The sequence below is a fragment of the Gastrolobium bilobum genome, unplaced genomic scaffold (genome assembly GCF_033153095.1).
Source record: "Gastrolobium bilobum isolate Gb01-03AN ecotype WA unplaced genomic scaffold, APGP_CSIRO_Gbil_v1 utg6994, whole genome shotgun sequence".
Classification (NCBI taxonomy): domain Eukaryota; kingdom Viridiplantae; phylum Streptophyta; class Magnoliopsida; order Fabales; family Fabaceae; genus Gastrolobium; species Gastrolobium bilobum.
The window spans coordinates 156,374-174,682 of record NW_026896867.1 but is presented as its reverse complement, the minus strand read 5'-3'; the positions used below and the strand labels follow the sequence as shown (position 1 = coordinate 174,682).

The 18,309-nt window shown below is 37.5% G+C and overlaps 1 pseudogene; it reads left to right on the top strand.

Annotated features, from left to right (window-relative positions):
- The first annotated feature begins 5,469 nt into the window (after nt 1–5,469).
- LOC133302513 (polygalacturonase-like) lies at nt 5,470–16,923 on the top strand (annotated as a pseudogene).
- The last annotated feature ends 1,386 nt before the right edge of the window (nt 16,924–18,309 follow it).

Sequence of the window (18,309 nt, the reverse complement as noted above, 5' to 3'; positions counted from 1 at the left end):
TAACGTATCGTGTTCGACATTTTTTGACACTCAGATATTTTAATACTCATTGTAAAGACTCAAAAAAGATTCAAAGGTTATGTTGCGTTACATTTTAAATTTCAACTATTAGATTCGTTAGATTATAATTATGATTTTATTGAATTTAATATAAACATTTGGGATATATTATGTTTCTTTACAAAATTGACGAGTATTATAAGTTTAGCTTTATTTTTTTTGTTAGATTATTGAATACTAAATATAACATATACTACATAAATTAAAAATATTATATAATATCAAAACGTGTTCTAACATGTCAAAATTTAACATTATTTAAAATTAATGTGTCAGAGTGTCATGTTATCTCGTATTCCGTGTGCCATACGACTGCAATTGACAACTTTAATAAAGAAAATGAAATAGACTTTTGATCTTTCTTCTCTCAGAGGACATAACTGACTGTAACACTTCAGTGACGTAATTCTTTAACATGATTGGTAGCCGATCTCTTCTGACAAATATTATGCGTTATGATTGTATCCATTTAATTAAAATCTCTTAACTGTACTACTTTATACAAATTAAAAATAACTTAAAGGGACTAAACATTCTAGTAGATTTTTTTTATCTTAGTGCCAAGTTCTTATTTTTTATAAACAAAAATTTAGTTAAATATAATTTTACAAAAACTCTTATATTAAAAAGAATTTTTTATAATGAAAAAATAGTTAAAAGTTAAAAACTCTTGAGAAGAGTTTTTTTAAGATGTATATCAGTTTTTTGTAATTTTTATATTTGTTTTTTGGGAAAGATTATACTTACGATCAATTTTCGTTTACAATTTCTTACAATCATATCTTAACCGTTGATTTCCGTCAATCAACGGTTAAGATTTTTGCAAATTAAATTTATTAATTAATTAATAATTAGCAATAAATGACAATCATTGATTGGTGAAAATCAACGATTAAGATATGATAGTAAAATGTTGTAAAAGAAAATAGGTTGTAAGTATAACATTCCCCTTATTTTTCAATTATAACCTTATTCTAAACTTTTATTTATGAATTTTATTATTTACCTTTACAATTTATCCTAATAACAAATAATTTAATCTCTCTCCCTTCAAAATCCCAAGAACATCTTTATATAAGGGTTTGATATTTGTCATTTTAAATGACTTAAGCTATGTTATTTTAGGAGAGAGATAGACACAAAAAATGAAAATCATGGGAGAGAGAAAGTGGGTGGTTTTTTTTATTTAAATTTTAAATAAAAAAAATTATTTTGTGTCTATCTCTCTCCTAAAATGACATAACTTTATGTCATTTAAAATGACAAACACTTTTCCTTTTAAATAATTATCAAATAACTTTTAACATTTTTTTAAGATTTTTTTTTTTTAACTTTAACTTAAATTTAACTTTTGCCTTAAAATTTACTTGTAACTTTAAGGCATTGGATTTTATTGTATGCAAAATCAAAGATAATGTTGAATAAATGAAAAAAAATGTCAATTGTTTAGATTCGAAAATAAGGAATTTGAAATCCTCCATTGCGAATGGTACGTCAAAGTTGTTCTTGATAGATTAAAATAAAAGACAAGTTTACAAGTTTTTGAGAAAGTATTTTAAGTAAAAAGTGTTTGTCATTTTAAATTACACATCTTGTGTCATTTCACTCTCACAAAGAAGTGAGATCCACATCTTTAATTTTTTGTCCACTCTCTTTTCCTCATGATATATCTCTTTTTCTCACTTAAAATGACATAATTTTACATTCTTTAAAATGACACACATTTTCCTCTTATTTTAATCGCTCTAATGAAACATCTAGCTCTAATGAAAAAAGACGAAAGATCAAAATGATTCATTTGTTTTAGTTTTTTTTAAGGAAAGAAAATACCTGTTAAATTAAAACATGTTTAAAAATAGTAATAATTAGCTAATACTTCTTTTTCATAAATCAAACAAAAACACCGCAAGTAATATACATATTTGTCATTGAATGAGGAAAAGAATTGAAATTCTTGTTCATTTTCCTTCTACAATTGTAAAAATGTTTGTCAGAGGTAAGTAACAAATAAGTCTACCCAATAATGAATTAAATACATTAGGCCAATTACAAAGATTTAACATATTGTTTCTCTCTTCTATTACATGATCCTACAATTTTGTTGAACTTTTTTGTAAAGATTTGCGGTCCATATAGCAATTTTTCTAATTACCAATCGGTTTAAAGAATGAAAAGCTAAAAATAGTATACAAACTCAACAATTAGAATGTCGTAGGGATATATAACCATATTTTGTTTTAAGGGTTACATACTTTTTTATCTTTAGGGATGACGGCTAAGCAAAATTTCGTAGTCATTAATATTCTTCATAATGATTTGTCTCTACTTAACAGCACTATTTTTTTGTTTTTCAGTCCGCCGATCTATATTTAGCTAAGAGTTTGTTCATTAAGTTGCAAAAAACAATAGCATTGCCTTTTCAAATCTTGTTAACTCTCACATTCATCAATAAATTTTGTTTGGTCCTTTCTTTATAGGCTTTGACAACTGCTTGGAAAGAAGCATGTGCATCACCAATTCCTAGCAAAGTTTTGAATCCTAATGGTAGATACAAGTTAAAACAAGTGAATCTTAAAGGTCCATGCAATGCTTCAATTGAAGTTCAGGTTGATGGAACAATTGAAGTATAAGAACTCGCACCGTTATTTAAGGAAATTAATTGATTAATTATGTAAAATTAGGAAATAATTCCATAATTGACCCTAATAATTGTTATGAGACTTAAATAATTATGGTAATTGATTAATAATGCTGAAAATCTCTTTTCAGACAAAAAATGTAGATACCAGTTCTGCTACTCGGTATAAATGCGTACCGACGAAGTATCTCAAAAAATTATATAAAGTGTGTATATGTCACTAGAATAATATATAGTACTTGTAAAACAAGTTTCAAGTTAAAATGATGAGAACTGGTGCCAGAACTGATACTGGTTATGGAAAAGCGCCTAACGCAAAGGTGCTGCGAAAAATAAAATAAAAATATGATAAATCTTAGAAAAATGAGTAGGATCAGATTCCAAAGTTTGGGATTAAAATGTTAAGCGTAGCAATTAGCGCTAATACAGTGCGATTAATCGTAATTCGGGTATAAATAGCCATGGCACAGATTTTTAGGTCAGATTTATCATTCTCTACGTGCCTCCTTTCTGAGTGTGTGCTCTCCATGGATGGCCACCTCCACTTCCTTCATGAAATAGCCCAAGTTGTCACTTTTTTGCTTGGTTCTTCCCTCTTTATCATGGTAAACACATAGTGGAGTGTTTTGTGAGTGAGGAGAGTGCATCATTTCTGAGTTTTGTCACTGCCTTGTGAGGTGTTGAGGGGATGATCTTGTGGTTTGAGTGTGAGAGCCATTGTCATGGCATCGTGAGCTTCAAAGTGTGATCTTTGAAGAGAAAGAACCAACCTTTGTGTGTCAAATTCGTGGTTGTCCAAGTCAGAACCTTTGGGAGCTTCAAGTGAGCTCCAAGAGCCTTCATTTCCTGAGTTTGAAGCTTGGGTAAGTTGTTGAACCTTTGATCATGAGTTTTAAGAGTTAAAGGATAGGTCTTGGCTTGTTTAATGGGTTAAACAAGTAGCCAACTGGTATATGAACTTAAAGATGCATGTTTTAACGTGTTGTAGTGTTAAAAATGGAACCTTGAAGGGATATCTTCGCGAAAATGCAAAACTGCATTCTGTCGCGAAATATCCGGATATTCTGATAGAAATATCCAGATATGAATATCCGCATATGGATATCCGGATATGGGGTGTGGAAATATCCGGATATTGATATTCGGATATGTCCCCGAGGAATATCCGGATATTCTGGGTTTTCGATGAATAGTGGCTGCACTTTTCATACAGAATGATATTTATGGGTTTGTGGACCCATGGTGGGTTATGTTGAACCTCTGTAATAATAAACTAAGTCAGAATCTAAGTGATTAAGGGCTTGTGGCTTTGTGAGGAGCCTAAAGACGTAAAACGTAAGAGAAAGACGTTGTCTTTTGAGTATGCTTATAGAGTATGAATATTGATGTTATAATATGGTCTAAAAAGATTGTGATCTTTCTGTTTGTGGACTTTGAGATTGTGTGGACTCTTGGATTGGATAGTTAGCTTAAGAGGTAAGCTTTCGTGTCCTCGGTTTAGCCATTGTTTGGTTCCACTATTTCCCATGGGGGGATGGTTGTATGCATGATGTGTTTTCATGTACTGTTTTATTGAAATGCTAATGAGCTATTAAGTGCAATTGCTTATGATATGTATTGTGTTGTTACGCCTACAGTAGGCCAATGGGCGGTCCTGTGGGTGGGTGCATCGAATGGCTAGTACCGTGTGGGTTTAGATGGATTCCTACGCTTCTCTTATCAGTAGAATTGTTATAACACACATGACATGATTATCTGCTACATTGCACTATTTTGAGAACTTATACTATTAACTACTTTTGAACTTATATTGCGCATGTAAGTGAGCTTGGGGTGGAAGATCCTTGAGGACCCCTTGTCTTACTAAGATTTCTTGTTTTGAGATCTCACCCCACGTTTGGGGCGCTTATTTCAGGTAACTTGGGGGCTGATGCCTCTGGCGGCAGGAGGCCAGAGCTTAGTTGATGATATTACTGTTTATATGCTGACATGGTTAGATGCTGGATTTATCTGCTGATGTTATTTCTTTAGCTTGCTTTTATTATTCTGCTGCTGTTGAGCTTGTGCCTTATTTGGGTGAGCATGGGGTTTGTCCATGCCACTTTTATTTCTGTTATGTTTTAGTTTAACTGAGTTGTATAAACTATCAGGGTGTTCCAGTCTACGTGTTGTAGTTCCGTGACTAGAAACAAACTTATGATATTTAATTAATGAACTATTTCAGTTAGATGTCTTTGCAATATATATACAGGCGATGTTTTTATGAAAATGATTAAGTAACCAAGTTGGTAATGATAATAACGTCATAATTGAAAAGAAAAAGATATTCCGCAGTTTTAAATTAAGCGTGGCTTAATACGATGAGGATCAGAGAACGGGGCATTACATTTATGGTATCAGAGCACTTTCTAGGGAAAAGCCTGTATGTATTGCAATAACTTAGGACGTGTGTCCGTCTTGTGTGTTTACTCTAATGGGTTATTATTAATATGATGCATGTGTGACCACGTAGCGTGGGCCTGATCAACTTATTCTTGTGTAACTTGTGCAGAGTCATGGTAAGGTCCCAGAGAAACCAAGAGACAAATGAGGATCGACCAGATCCAGTCCTGACTGCATTGGCTGAGATGTAGGCGGCGAGGTTAGCCGATCAGGAGGCCACTAGATTGGCCAACCAGGCAATGATGGACGTCGTACGAGAGGCGAACCAGAAAGCCACTGAAGATGTTCTTAAGGTGAACAAGCTGGCGAACATGACCATGATGAGGGTCATGTTGGAGGAGATGAGGGCTGGCCGTGCTGGGGGTCAGTTCCCTCCACCACCACCTCCACCGCCACCACCGCCTCCTAATCTGCAGGAGGAGAGCCAGAGCCATGTTGAGGGCACTGGTCATACTACCGGGGTGATGGAGCCCTATGTGGTGCCTGCTGAGGACCGCGATACTTTAGACCGTCGGCTGAATGCTTTCCGTAAGCATAATCCACCTTCCTTTGACGGGTCACTGGATCCCATTGCTGCTGCTAGATGGTTGCAGGCATTGGAGAAGATATTTCGGGTAATGCAGTGTTCGGACCCGCAGAAGCTGATGTTCTCCACATACATGCTGGAGGGAGATGCACACGAGTGGTGGATGAACACCTCTCAGGCTTATGAGCTGCAGGGTCATGTCATGACGTGGCCATTCTTCGAGGACTACTTCTTGGGCAGATATTTCCCCTATGATGCGCAGGAAAGGAAGCAGGGGGAATTTGATAGATTGGTTCAGGGCTCAATGTCTGTTGACGAGTACCTGGCCAAGTTTAATGAGCTGGTGAAGTTTGCACACTTTCGGATGGCTGTGCTTACTCCGACCTTTTTGGCTGCTAAGTTCCGCAGGGGACTTACTGAGGTGATTGCTGAGCATATTGCTAGAGCTGCATCGAGGAACTTCGGTACTTTGGTGTAACAGTGTAAGGGCATCGAGGATGTCTGTATCACGAGTAAGGCCAAGAGGGCTAAGATTGCTGATGTGAAGGGAACTGGTAGTTCCACTTCATGGAAGGACAGAAAGTTTGCTGGTCAGGGCAAAGGAAAGCAGTTGGCAGCTAGGCAAGCACCGAATCAGTTCAAGAGGACTACGACTCAGGGGAGTACAACGAGACCTCCTCCTCGCAGATGCTCGGGATGTGGGAAGTTTCATTTGGGGTCGTGCGCTACTGGTCAGACCATATGTTTCCAGTGTGGCAAGGAGGGCCACTATGCTAGAGATTGTCCGTCGTCGACGGCGAGAGCTGCATCAGTTCGAGCAGTTCCATTGCAGATGGTTCCCCTTCCACCTACAGCGGCACCTCTTGTGCCACCTGCCACGGGGCGAGTTTACACCTTGGATCGTCAGCAGTCGGACCGAGCTTTAAACCTAGTCAGAGGTACTGTTACCATTGGTGCATCATCTGTGGATGTTTTGTTTGACTCTGGGGCTACGCATTCATTCATTGCTACCCCGATTGCTGTGGGGGCTTGAGTTGCCCATGTTTGTACTTTCTCCACCTTTGCGGTTAACCACCGCCACCGGAGAAAAGTGTGATACCTCCACTGTACATCGAGATGTCGTGTTTCAGTGGGATGACCGTGATTACTCGGTAGATCTGATTGGATTGCCGATGGCTAATTTGGAAATCATTCTGGGCATGGATTGGTTGTCTAGAAATTGGGTGATGATTGACTGTTGTGCCTAGCGAGTGGTGATGTCTCTGTGTGATTCCACAGTCTTTTCCTCGCCTTTTATTGCTACAGGCTAGGAGAGCCTTGTGAGCAGGGACATCGGTTATGTCTTGTTGAGAGATTTGGTGAGTGGGACACAGGAGGATCTCACTGCATTCCTGTGGTGAAGGAATTCCTCGATATGCTTCCTGAGGAGATTCATGAGTGTCCTCCACAGTGGGAGATAGAGTTCTCCATTGAATTGTTGCCTGGTGTGGGGCCTTGTTATTAGCTCCATACCGAATGTCACCACCAGAGTTGGTTAAGTTGAAGTAGCGTTCTGAGGGTCTTTCGGCGAAAGAATTCATCTGACCGAGCGTGCCTCCATGGGAAGCACCAGTCATGTTGTTTTTAAGGTATGATGTCTTACGCCATTACTTAATTGTGATGGTGCTCTATTTGAGAATGTGAAATTCTCTTCAGGGAAACTGAGTGTGTAGCACTTGGAATTGTGGCAAGGCCACGTGCGATCTTGTATATGCGAGGCTTGTGCATGTACAAGTAGTACTGGTGAGTTGAATGGTCTCCATGACTCTAGGATCTTATATTGATTATTGATATGCTTCATAAGTAGTTCGCATATTAACATCATGGATAGTGTTAAGCATGAAATGAGTACAATAGATTGTTGTAATGTATCAATGTCATTTCACCTTTAATTGAGTTTCGATTTTGCAGATGCCATAGAGATTGAGGTATACTGTGTTTATAGTATTCGAACTATTATGTTATTAAGATTTAAAAATTTTGCAGGTGTACGTGAACTAAGGTACGTTACTATGTGAATTAGCATGTTGACTAACATGTATGGGTTGAAATGAACTTGATTATGACTTCGTACTGTGAAACGAATATGAATTTATTTTGTAGATATTGATTATAAATTGTAAGTCTAGTCAATGTTAGAGTCATGGAATAAGACCAAACTCACTCGAGTTTTGTGTTGCTTAGAGTTTGTGGGGTTAGGTCACCTCTATTGAGGGAGTGACTGGTGATCCCAGCGAGTCGGATGACGTTTGGATGTCATTGTGAAACTTCGAGTTTTGTCGGTGTCCTTTTTGTTTGGGGGTGCACTTCTCGAGGCAGAGATTGTGAGAGTCGAGAATAAGTTTTTGGAGAAGACCCTATAGGCGCAAGTGCTTAGAGAGTGTCGGGATCGTGTGAAGAACCAAGACGGTGTGTCTTGGAATGAGGTGGGACGCCGTTGTTTGTGCGTCCAGATGTTGTTTTCCCAGAAGCCGTTGGTAAGCTTCATCCTCTCGAGGTACCGCAGTGGAAGTGGGAAAGTATTTCCATGAACTTCGTGGGGGTTTTGCCTAAGACTCAGGCTGGCTGTGACTCTTTGTCATCGTGGACAGATTGTCAAAGTCTGCCCACTTTCTTCTGGTAAAGGTGAGCTTTTCTTCAGAGCAGTTGGCCTAACTGTGTGTTCGCGAGATCATGAGGCTTTACGGGGTGCCCGAGAGCATCTTCTGCGTTAGGGACCCGAAGTCACATCTCGGTTCTAGGAGGCATTGCAGAGAGCTTTTGGAACTCAGTTGAGACTGAGTACAGCCTATCACCCTCAGACTGTTGGACAGACTGAGTGAACCATCCAGACATTGGAGGACATATTGAGGGTTGCACGTTAGAGCAGGGTTCAGCATGGGATACGTACCTTCCATTAGTGGAGTTTTCGTATAACAACAGTTTCCATGCTAGTCTGGGCATGGCACCCTACAAGGCGTTGTATGATAGAAGGTGTCGTACTCCTACCTACTAGTCTGAGGTAGGAGATCGTGAGTTGTTTGGCTTGGACTTTGTCCAAGATACCACCCTGCAGATCCAGATGATCAGGGAAATGTTGAAGCAGGCGCAGAATCGCCAGAAGAGTTACTACGATGTAAAGCATCGTCCACTTGAGTTCAGTGAGGGTGAGCACGTGTTTGTGAAACTTTCACCTGTCACCGGTGTCAGACGGGCACTCGGAGTGAGGAAGCTGAGCCCGCGGTATATTGGGCCATACCAGATCCTAGGTAGAGTAGGACCAGTTGCCTACCGGCTTGCCTTGCCTCCGTACTTGACCAAGATCCACGACGTGTTTCACGTGTCTCAGCTTCGCAAGTATGTAGCGGATCCTTCTCACGTGATGCAACCAGATGATATGGAGGTTCGGAAGAACCTAAAGACTCCCGTCGGACAACTCAAGATTCTCGATCGTGGCGAGAAGCAGATGAGGAGCAAGATCATTCCGATGGTCAAAGTGCAATGGACTGGAAGAACCCCTGAGAAGTGTACTTGGGAGCGAGAGGACGAGCTTCTTCGGCAATATCCTGAGCTTCGAGATAGTATGTTTTCTGATTTTGAGGGCAATATCCTAAAAAGGTGGGGTGAATGTAAGAACCTGCACCGTTATTTAAGGAAATTAATTGATTAATTATGTGAAATTAGAAAATAATTCCATAATTGATCCTAATAATTGTTATGAGACTTAAATAATTATGGTAATTGATTAATAATGCTGAAAGTCGCTTTTCGGACGAAAAGTGCAGATACCGGTTCTGCTACTCGGTATAAATGCGTACCGAAAAAGTATCCCGAAAAATTATATAAAGTGTGTATATGTCACTAGAATAATATATAGGACTTGAAAAACAAGTTTCAAGTTAAAATGATAAGAACTGGTGCCAGAACTGATACTGGTTATGGAAAAGCGCCTACCAGAAAGATGCTGCGTAAAATAAAATAAAAATATGATAAATCTTAAAAAAATGAGTAGGATCAGATTCCAAAGTTTGGGATTAAAATGCTAAGCGTAGCAATTAGCGCTAATACAGTGCGATTAATCGTAATTCAGGTATAAATAGCCATGACACAGATTTTTAGGTCAGATTTATCATTCTCTACGTGCCTCCTTTCTGAGTGTGTGCTCTCCATGGATGGCAACCTCCATTTCCTTCATGAAATAGCCCAAGTTGTCACTTTTTTACTTGGTTCTTCCCTCTTTATCATGGTAAACACATAGTGGAGTGTTTTGTGAGCGAGGAGAGTGCATCATTTCTGAGTTTTGTCACTGCCTTGTGAGGTGTTAAGGGGCTGACCTTGTGGTTTGAGTGTGAGAGCCATTTTCATGGCATGGTGAGCTTCAAAGTGTGATCTTTGAAGAGAAAGAACCAACCTTTGTGTGTCAAATTCGTGGTTGTCCAAGAAAGAACCTTTAGGAGCTTCAAGTGAGCTCCAAGAGCCTTCCTTTCTTGAGTTTGAAGCTTGGGTAAGTTGTTGAACCTTTGATCATGAGTTTTAAGAGTTAAAGGATGGGTCTTGGCTTGTTTAATGGGTTAAACAAGTAGCCAACTGGTATATGAACTTAAAGATGCATGCTTTAACGTGTTGTAGTGTTAAAAATGGAACCTTGAAGGGATATCTTCGCGAAAATGCAAAACTGCATTCTATCGCGAAATATCCGGATATTCTGATAGAAATATCCGGATATGGATATCTGGATATGGGGTGTGAAAATATCCGGATATGGATATTCGGATATGTCCCCGAGGAATATCCGGATATTATGGGTTTTCGATGAATAATGGCTGCACTGTTAATACAGAATGATATTTATGGGTTTGTGGACCCATGGTGGGTTATGTTGAACCTCTGTAATAATAAACTAAGTCAGAATCTAAGTGATTAAGGGCTTGTGGCTTTCTGAGGAGCCTAAAGACGTAAAACGTAAGAGAAAGACGTTGTCTTTTTGAGTATGCTTATAGAGTATGAATATTGATGTTATAATTGGTCTAAAAAGATTGTGATCTTGTTGTTTGTGGACTTTGAGATTGTGTGGACTCTTGGATTGGATAGTTAGCTTAAGAGGTAAGCTTTCGTGTCCTCGGTTTAACCATTGTTTGGTTCCACCATTTCCCATGGGGGGATGGTTGTATGCATGATGTGTTTTCATGTACTATTTTATTGAAATGCTAATGAGCTATTAAGTGAAATTTCTTATGATATGTATTGTGTTGTTACGCCTACAGTAGGCCAATGGGCGGTCCTGTGGGTGGGTGCAACGAATGGCTAGTACCGTGTGGGTTTAGATGGATTCCTACACTTCTCTTATCAGTAGAATTGTTATAACCCACATGACATAATTATCTGCTACATTCCACTATTTTGAGAACTTATACTATTAACTATTTTTGAACTTATATTGCGCATGTAAGCGAGCTTGGGGTGGAAGATCCTTGAGGACCCCTTGTCTTACTGAGATTTCTTGTTTTGAGATCTCACCCCACGTTTGAGGCGCTTATTTCAGGTAACTTGGGGGCTGATGCCTCTGGCGGCAGGAGGCCAGAGCTTAGTTGATGATATTACTGTTTATATGCTGACATGGTTAGATGCCGGATTTATCTGCTGATGTTATTTCTTTAGCTTGCTTTTATTATTTTGCTGCTGTTGAGACTGTTGTTGGGCTTGTGCCTTATTTGGGTGAGCATGGGGTTTGTCCATGCCACTTTGATTTCTGTTATGTCTTAGTTTAACTGAGTTGTATAAACTATCAGGGTGTTCCGGTCTACGTATTGTAGTTCCGTGACTAGAGACAAACTTATGATATTTAATTAATGAGGTATTTCAGTTAGATGTCTTTGCAATATATATACAGGAGATATTTTTATGAAAACAATTAAGTAACCAAGTTGGTAATGATAATGACGTCATAATTGAAAAGAAAAAGATATTCCGCATTTTTAAATTAAGCGTGGCTTAATACGATGACATGTTAACAAGCCGGGTTAACACGGGGGTACTGTTTTATTGAAATGCTAATGAGCTGTTAAGTGCAGTTGCTTATGATATGTATTGTGTTGTTACGCCTATAGGAGGCCAATAGGCGGTCCTGTGGGTGGGTGCAGCGAATGGCTAGTACCATGTGGGTTTAGATGGATTCCTACACTTCTCTGATCAGTAGAATTGTTATAACACACATGACATGATTATCTGCTACATTGCACTATTTTGAGAACTTATACTGTTAACTGCTTTTGAACTTATATTGCACATGTAAGTGAGCTTGAGGTGGAAGATCCTTGAGGACCCCTTGTCTTACTGAGATTTCTTGTTTAGAGATCTCACCCCACGTTTGGGGCGCTTATTTCAGGTAACTTGGGGTCTAATGCCTCAAGCGACAGTAGGTGGGAGCTTAGTTGATGATATTACTGTTTATATGCTGACATGGTTGGATGCTGGATTTATCTGCTGATGTTATTTCTTTAGCTTGCTTTTATTATGTTGCTGCTGTTGAGACTGCTGTTGGGCTTGTGCCTTATTTGGGTGAGCATGAGGTTTGTCCATGCCACTTTGATTTCTGTTATGTCTTAGTTTAACTGAGTTGTATAAACTATCAGGGTGTTCCGGTCTACATGTTGTTGTTCTGTGACTAGAGACAAACTTATGATATTTAATTAATGACGTATTTCTGTTAGATGTCTTTGCAATATTTATACAGGCGATGTTTTTATGAAAATGATTAAGTAACCAAGTTGGTAATGATAATGACGTCATAATTGAAAAGAAAAAGATATTCCGCATTTTTAAATTAAGCGTAGCTCAATACGATGACATGTTAACAAGCCGGGTTAACACGAGGGTACTGTTTTATTGAAATGCTAATGAGCTGTTAAGTGCAATTGCTTATGATATGTATTGTGTTGTTACGCCTACAGGAGGCCAATGGGCGGTCTTGTGGGTGGGTGCAGCGAATGGCTAGTACCATGTGGGTTTAGATGGATTCCTACACTTCTCTGATCAGTAGAATTGTTATAACACACATGATATGATTATCTGCTATATTGCACTATTTAGAGAACTTATACTGTTAACTGCTTTTGAACATATATTGCACATGTAAGTAAGCTTGGGGTGAAAGATCCTTGAGGACCCCTTGTCTTACTGAGATTTCTAATTTAGAAATCTCACCCCACGTTTGGGGCGCTTATTTCAGGTAACTTGGGGGCTGATGCCACTGGCGGCAGGAGGTCGGAGCTTAGTTGATGATATTACTGTTTATATGCGGACATGGTTGGATGCTGGATTTATCTGCTGATGTTATGTCTTTAGCTTGCTTTTATAATGTTGCTGTTGTTGAGACTGTTGTTGGGCTTGGGCCTTATTTGGGTGAGCATGGGGTTTGTCCATGCCACTTTGATTTATGTTATGTCTTAGTTTAACTGAGTTGTATAAACTATCAGGGTTGTCCGGTCTACGTTTTGTAGTTCCGTTACTAGAGACATATTTATGTATTTAATTAATGAGGTATTTCAGTTAGTTGTCTTTTGCAATTTACATACAGGCAATGTTTTATCAACTGATTAAGTAAGCAAGTTTGTAATGATTAATGACATCATAATTGAAAAGAAAAAGATATTTTGCATTTTTAATTATGCGTGGCTTAATACGATGACATGTCAACAAACCGGGTTAACACGGGTGTTACATTTTATGTAAAGATTTGCGGTCCATATAGCAATTTTTCTAATTTCCAATCGGTTTAAAGAATGAAAAGCTAAAAATAGTATACAAACTCAACAATTCAAGTTACCAGCAAAGAATGTCGTAGGGATATATAACCATATTTTGTTTTAAGGGTTACATACTTTTTTATCTTTAGGGATGACGGCTAAGCAAAATTTCGTAGTCATTAATATTCTTCATAATGATTTGTCTCTACTTAACAGCACTATTTTTTTGTTTTTCAGTCCGCCGATCTATATTTAGCTAAGAGTTTGTTCATTAAGTTGCAAAAAACAATAGCATTGCCTTTTCAAATATTGTTAACTCTCACATTCATCAATAAATTTTGTTTGGTCCTTTCTTTATAGGCTTTGACAACTGCTTGGAAAGAAGCATGTGCATCACCAATTCCTAGCAAAGTTTTGAATCCTAATGGTAGATACAAGTTAAAACAAGTGAATCTTAAAGGTCCATGCAATGCTTCAATTGAAGTTCAGGTTGATGGAACAATTGAAGTATAAGAACTCGCACCGTTATTTAAGGAAATTAATTGATTAATTATGTAAAATTAGGAAATAATTCCATAATTGACCCTAATAATTGTTATGAGACTTAAATAATTATGGTAATTGATTAATAATGCTGAAAGTCTCTTTTCAGACAAAAAATGTAGATACCAGTTCTGCTACTCGGTATAAATGTGTACCGACGAAGTATCTCAAAAAATTATATAAAGTGTGTATATGTCACTAGAATAATATATAGTACTTGTAAAACAAGTTTCAAGTTAAAATGATGAGAACTGGTGCCAGAACTGATACTGGTTATGGAAAAGCGCCTAACGCAAAGGTGCTGCGAAAAATAAAATAAAAATATGATAAATCTTAGAAAAATGAGTAGGATCAGATTCCAAAGTTTGGGATTAAAATGTTAAGCGTAGCAATTAGCGCTAATACAGTGCGATTAATCGTAATTCGGGTATAAATAGCCATGGCACAGATTTTTAGGTCAGATTTATCATTCTCTACGTGCCTCCTTTCTGAGTGTGTGCTCTCCATGGATGGCCACCTCCACTTCCTTCATGAAATAGCCCAAGTTGTCACTTTTTTGCTTGGTTCTTCCCTCTTTATCATGGTAAACACATAGTGGAGTGTTTTGTGAGTGAGGAGAGTGCATCATTTCTGAGTTTTGTCACTGCCTTGTGAGGTGTTGAGGGGATGATCTTGTGGTTTGAGTGTGAGAGCCATTGTCATGGCATCGTGAGCTTCAAAGTGTGATCTTTGAAGAGAAAGAACCAACCTTTGTGTGTCAAATTCGTGGTTGTCCAAGTCAGAACCTTTGGGAGCTTCAAGTGAGCTCCAAGAGCCTTCATTTCCTGAGTTTGAAGCTTGGGTAAGTTGTTGAACCTTTGATCATGAGTTTTAAGAGTTAAAGGATAGGTCTTGGCTTGTTTAATGGGTTAAACAAGTAGCCAACTGGTATATGAACTTAAAGATGCATGTTTTAACGTGTTGTAGTGTTAAAAATGGAACCTTGAAGGGATATCTTCGCGAAAATGCAAAACTGCATTCTGTCGCGAAATATCCGGATATTCTGATAGAAATATCCAGATATGAATATCCGCATATGGATATCCGGATATGGGGTGTGGAAATATCCGGATATTGATATTCGGATATGTCCCCGAGGAATATCCGGATATTCTGGGTTTTCGATGAATAGTGGCTGCACTTTTCATACAGAATGATATTTATGGGTTTGTTTTTCAGTCCGCCGATCTATATTTAGCTAAGAGTTTGTTCATTAAGTTGTAAAAAACAATAGCGTTGCCTTTTCAAATCTTGTTAACTCTCACATTCATCAATAAATTTTGTTTGGTCCTTTCTTTATAGGCTTTCACAACTGCTTGGAAAGAAGCATGTGCATCACCAATTCCTAGCAAAGTTTTGTTTCCTAATGGTAGATACAAGTTAAAACAAGTGAATCTTAAAGGTCCATGCAATGCTTCAATTGAAGTTCAGGTTGATGGAACAATTGAAGCACCTGCAGACTCCTCTCAACATAATGGCAATAATCAATGGCTAATATTTGGGCATATAAACTTCTTTACCTTATCAGTGTTGGAACTTTTAATGGCCTTGATGAAACTGCTTGGAAACAAAATGATTGTGGAAAAAACAAGAACTGCAAGATGCTTCCCATGGTAAAGGATATATACATATATGTCTTTTTTTTAAAATTTTCTTACTATCAATAATGCTTCTAATCAAGTTTCTTGTAATTTGCCCACATAATTTTGGTTTCAATTTCCTAAACAATTCACTTATTAAAGGCATAACTTCAAAAGATACTAAAATTTTTCATGTAAATGTTTTGGGATGCAAGAATGTCACGTTTATAAACTTTTCAGTCACTGCTCCAGCAGTAAGTCCTAACACAGATGGAATTCAAGATCAAGTGAAATCAACATTACTAACTCTTACATTGGAACTGGTGATGATTGCATTTCACTACGGGATGGTGCAAGACAAATAACTATAATGAATGTGACTACTGGACTAGGACATGGCATTAGTGTTGGAAGTCTTGGAAAGTATCCAAATGAAGAGCCTGTAGAAAGTGTGATTGTCCGTAATTGTACATTGCAAAACACATATAATGGTTTGAGGATCAAGACATGACCCGTACTCCAATAACTCCTCTTGCCTCTAATTTTCATTTTGAGGATACTATATAGTTGTTATGGATCTACATAAGACCCATATATCTAAAGTTTCAAAAAAAGCAATTACATAATAATTGTGCAAGAGGATAATTGAACTTATGAATAGAAGGCCCAAAACTCATATACCCACAGGTAAAACTCTATAAATATGAGGTAAAACCTACAGGTATAACCTAATCTCTCTCTCTCTCTCTCTCTCTCTCTCTCTCTCTCTTGCTGTTATGCTGTTACTGTGTACACCCAACACCTCATTGGCTCACGCCATTATTAGTTATGTACAGTGACCTTCCTTCTCTAGAGATCTATTTTATAGATACCTTAGAGAGAAAGTTCGGTCATATATTAATCTACTAGCCTTGGGCTAGACATCTCTGTCGTACATACGGAACACTAGTCATCATAGATCAAGAGTATTGTCCATGGAATCAATGCAATAAACATGTACTTAAGTAATCAAACAAAATTTACATTTAACAAATTTTACCTTGGCAATTTTATGATGCTAATTAATGTCCCCATGTTTTGATATGTTTTTCAATGGCTATAGACTCCTTCTAAAATAAAGATAAGCAAGATCGCCTTAAAGGATATTAAGGGCACTTCTGCTACTCAAAAATGTATATCACTTTTATTTGTAGAGGTGGCGTATCATGTGAGGAAGTGGAGCTTAATGACATTGGTCTCAAATTCAATGGGGTTGCTGCAATTGCTTCATGTGCTAATGTTAAACCCACAATTCTGGGGAAAGCACCAACTTGTGAGGCTTTATACAGCTAGAAGAATCTTTCTGGGTCGCTTTTTTCAATTCAGCAATGCACTTGCTATATATATAGCACACATTATTGATGAGTTATTAACTGATCCATATGTAATAAATGCTCAGTCTTGCTCTGATACTCAATCAATTTTAATAAGAAAGACTTGTTTCAGATTTATTAAGCTTTATATTGTGTGTAATACCAGTGGCAGATCCAGGAAATTAATGAAGGGTGGGCACTCAATAAGTTTAAGTACATATATTTTAATAACATAAGTATATTACAATAAAAATAATTACAATGTCATCCTTCTAGGCCTTATTTTTTGGAATTTCATCATAATTACCTTATTATTAATGCTATCAAATACATCTTTTTCAATATATGGCAATAAACAATCATTCAACCATTCATCCCCCATTCGATTACCAAGTGCAGTCTTGATGTATTTCATAGCTGAAAATGCTCTTTCCACAGATGCAGTTGCTACAGGAAAAGTTAATGCTAACTTTACAAGTCAATAAATCAAAGGATACACAATATGTTTTTTCCTTTCAACCATCCTCTTGGCAAGATCAGTTATTCCTTGCAAATTCAAAAAATCAGGATCACTTTGCATATCAACAATATACGTGTCGAGCTGATATTCAAGCATGACAAAATCATTCAAATCAAAATCTGAAGGATAAAAGCCAGCAAATTCACACAACTTATTATTGTCAAATGTCGAGAAAAAGTTGCACCGATTTAAACATGCCATGCATTCCAGCAAATTTGAACTAACTTCACTAAAACGATCATTCAACTCGTGAAGTTGAGTATCTATCACTGCATAAAATATGTCAACCTTAAAGTGATGCAGATGAGTAACTGGTCCTCTACGTTTTGTTCTCTCTTGTAATACAAGTACACTTTCCATATCAGGGATATCTATATCATATTTTATACAAAATTCAGCAGTCTTCTGAAATAGATTATCCCACCCATTATCCCTCATCTTTTATAATAACACCTTTGAAACTTTTACACGAGTCATAACATTCACAATATCTTGATCTTTTCTTTGAAGTGCTTGTGACAACTCATTCATTATTGCCAAGACCTTGATCATCAGGTTCAAAAGTAATACAATTTCAAAAGTTTGCATACGCATCATAAGGCCAGAGGCTTCAGACCTTTTTGCATGCATAAGGGTTGCATCGTCTTTTATAATTTCTAGCACATCAAGCATAAGATCAAACAATGTACAGAGACTTACCAATGATCGGTAATGTGAGCTCCAACGTGTGTCCCCTGGTCGTGACGAACTCATTTCTTGATTCAAGTCTCTCCATGATTGAACATCATTGCTGGCAATACTTTTGACTATCTCATCAAATTGATTTTCTCTCAAAATATATGCTCT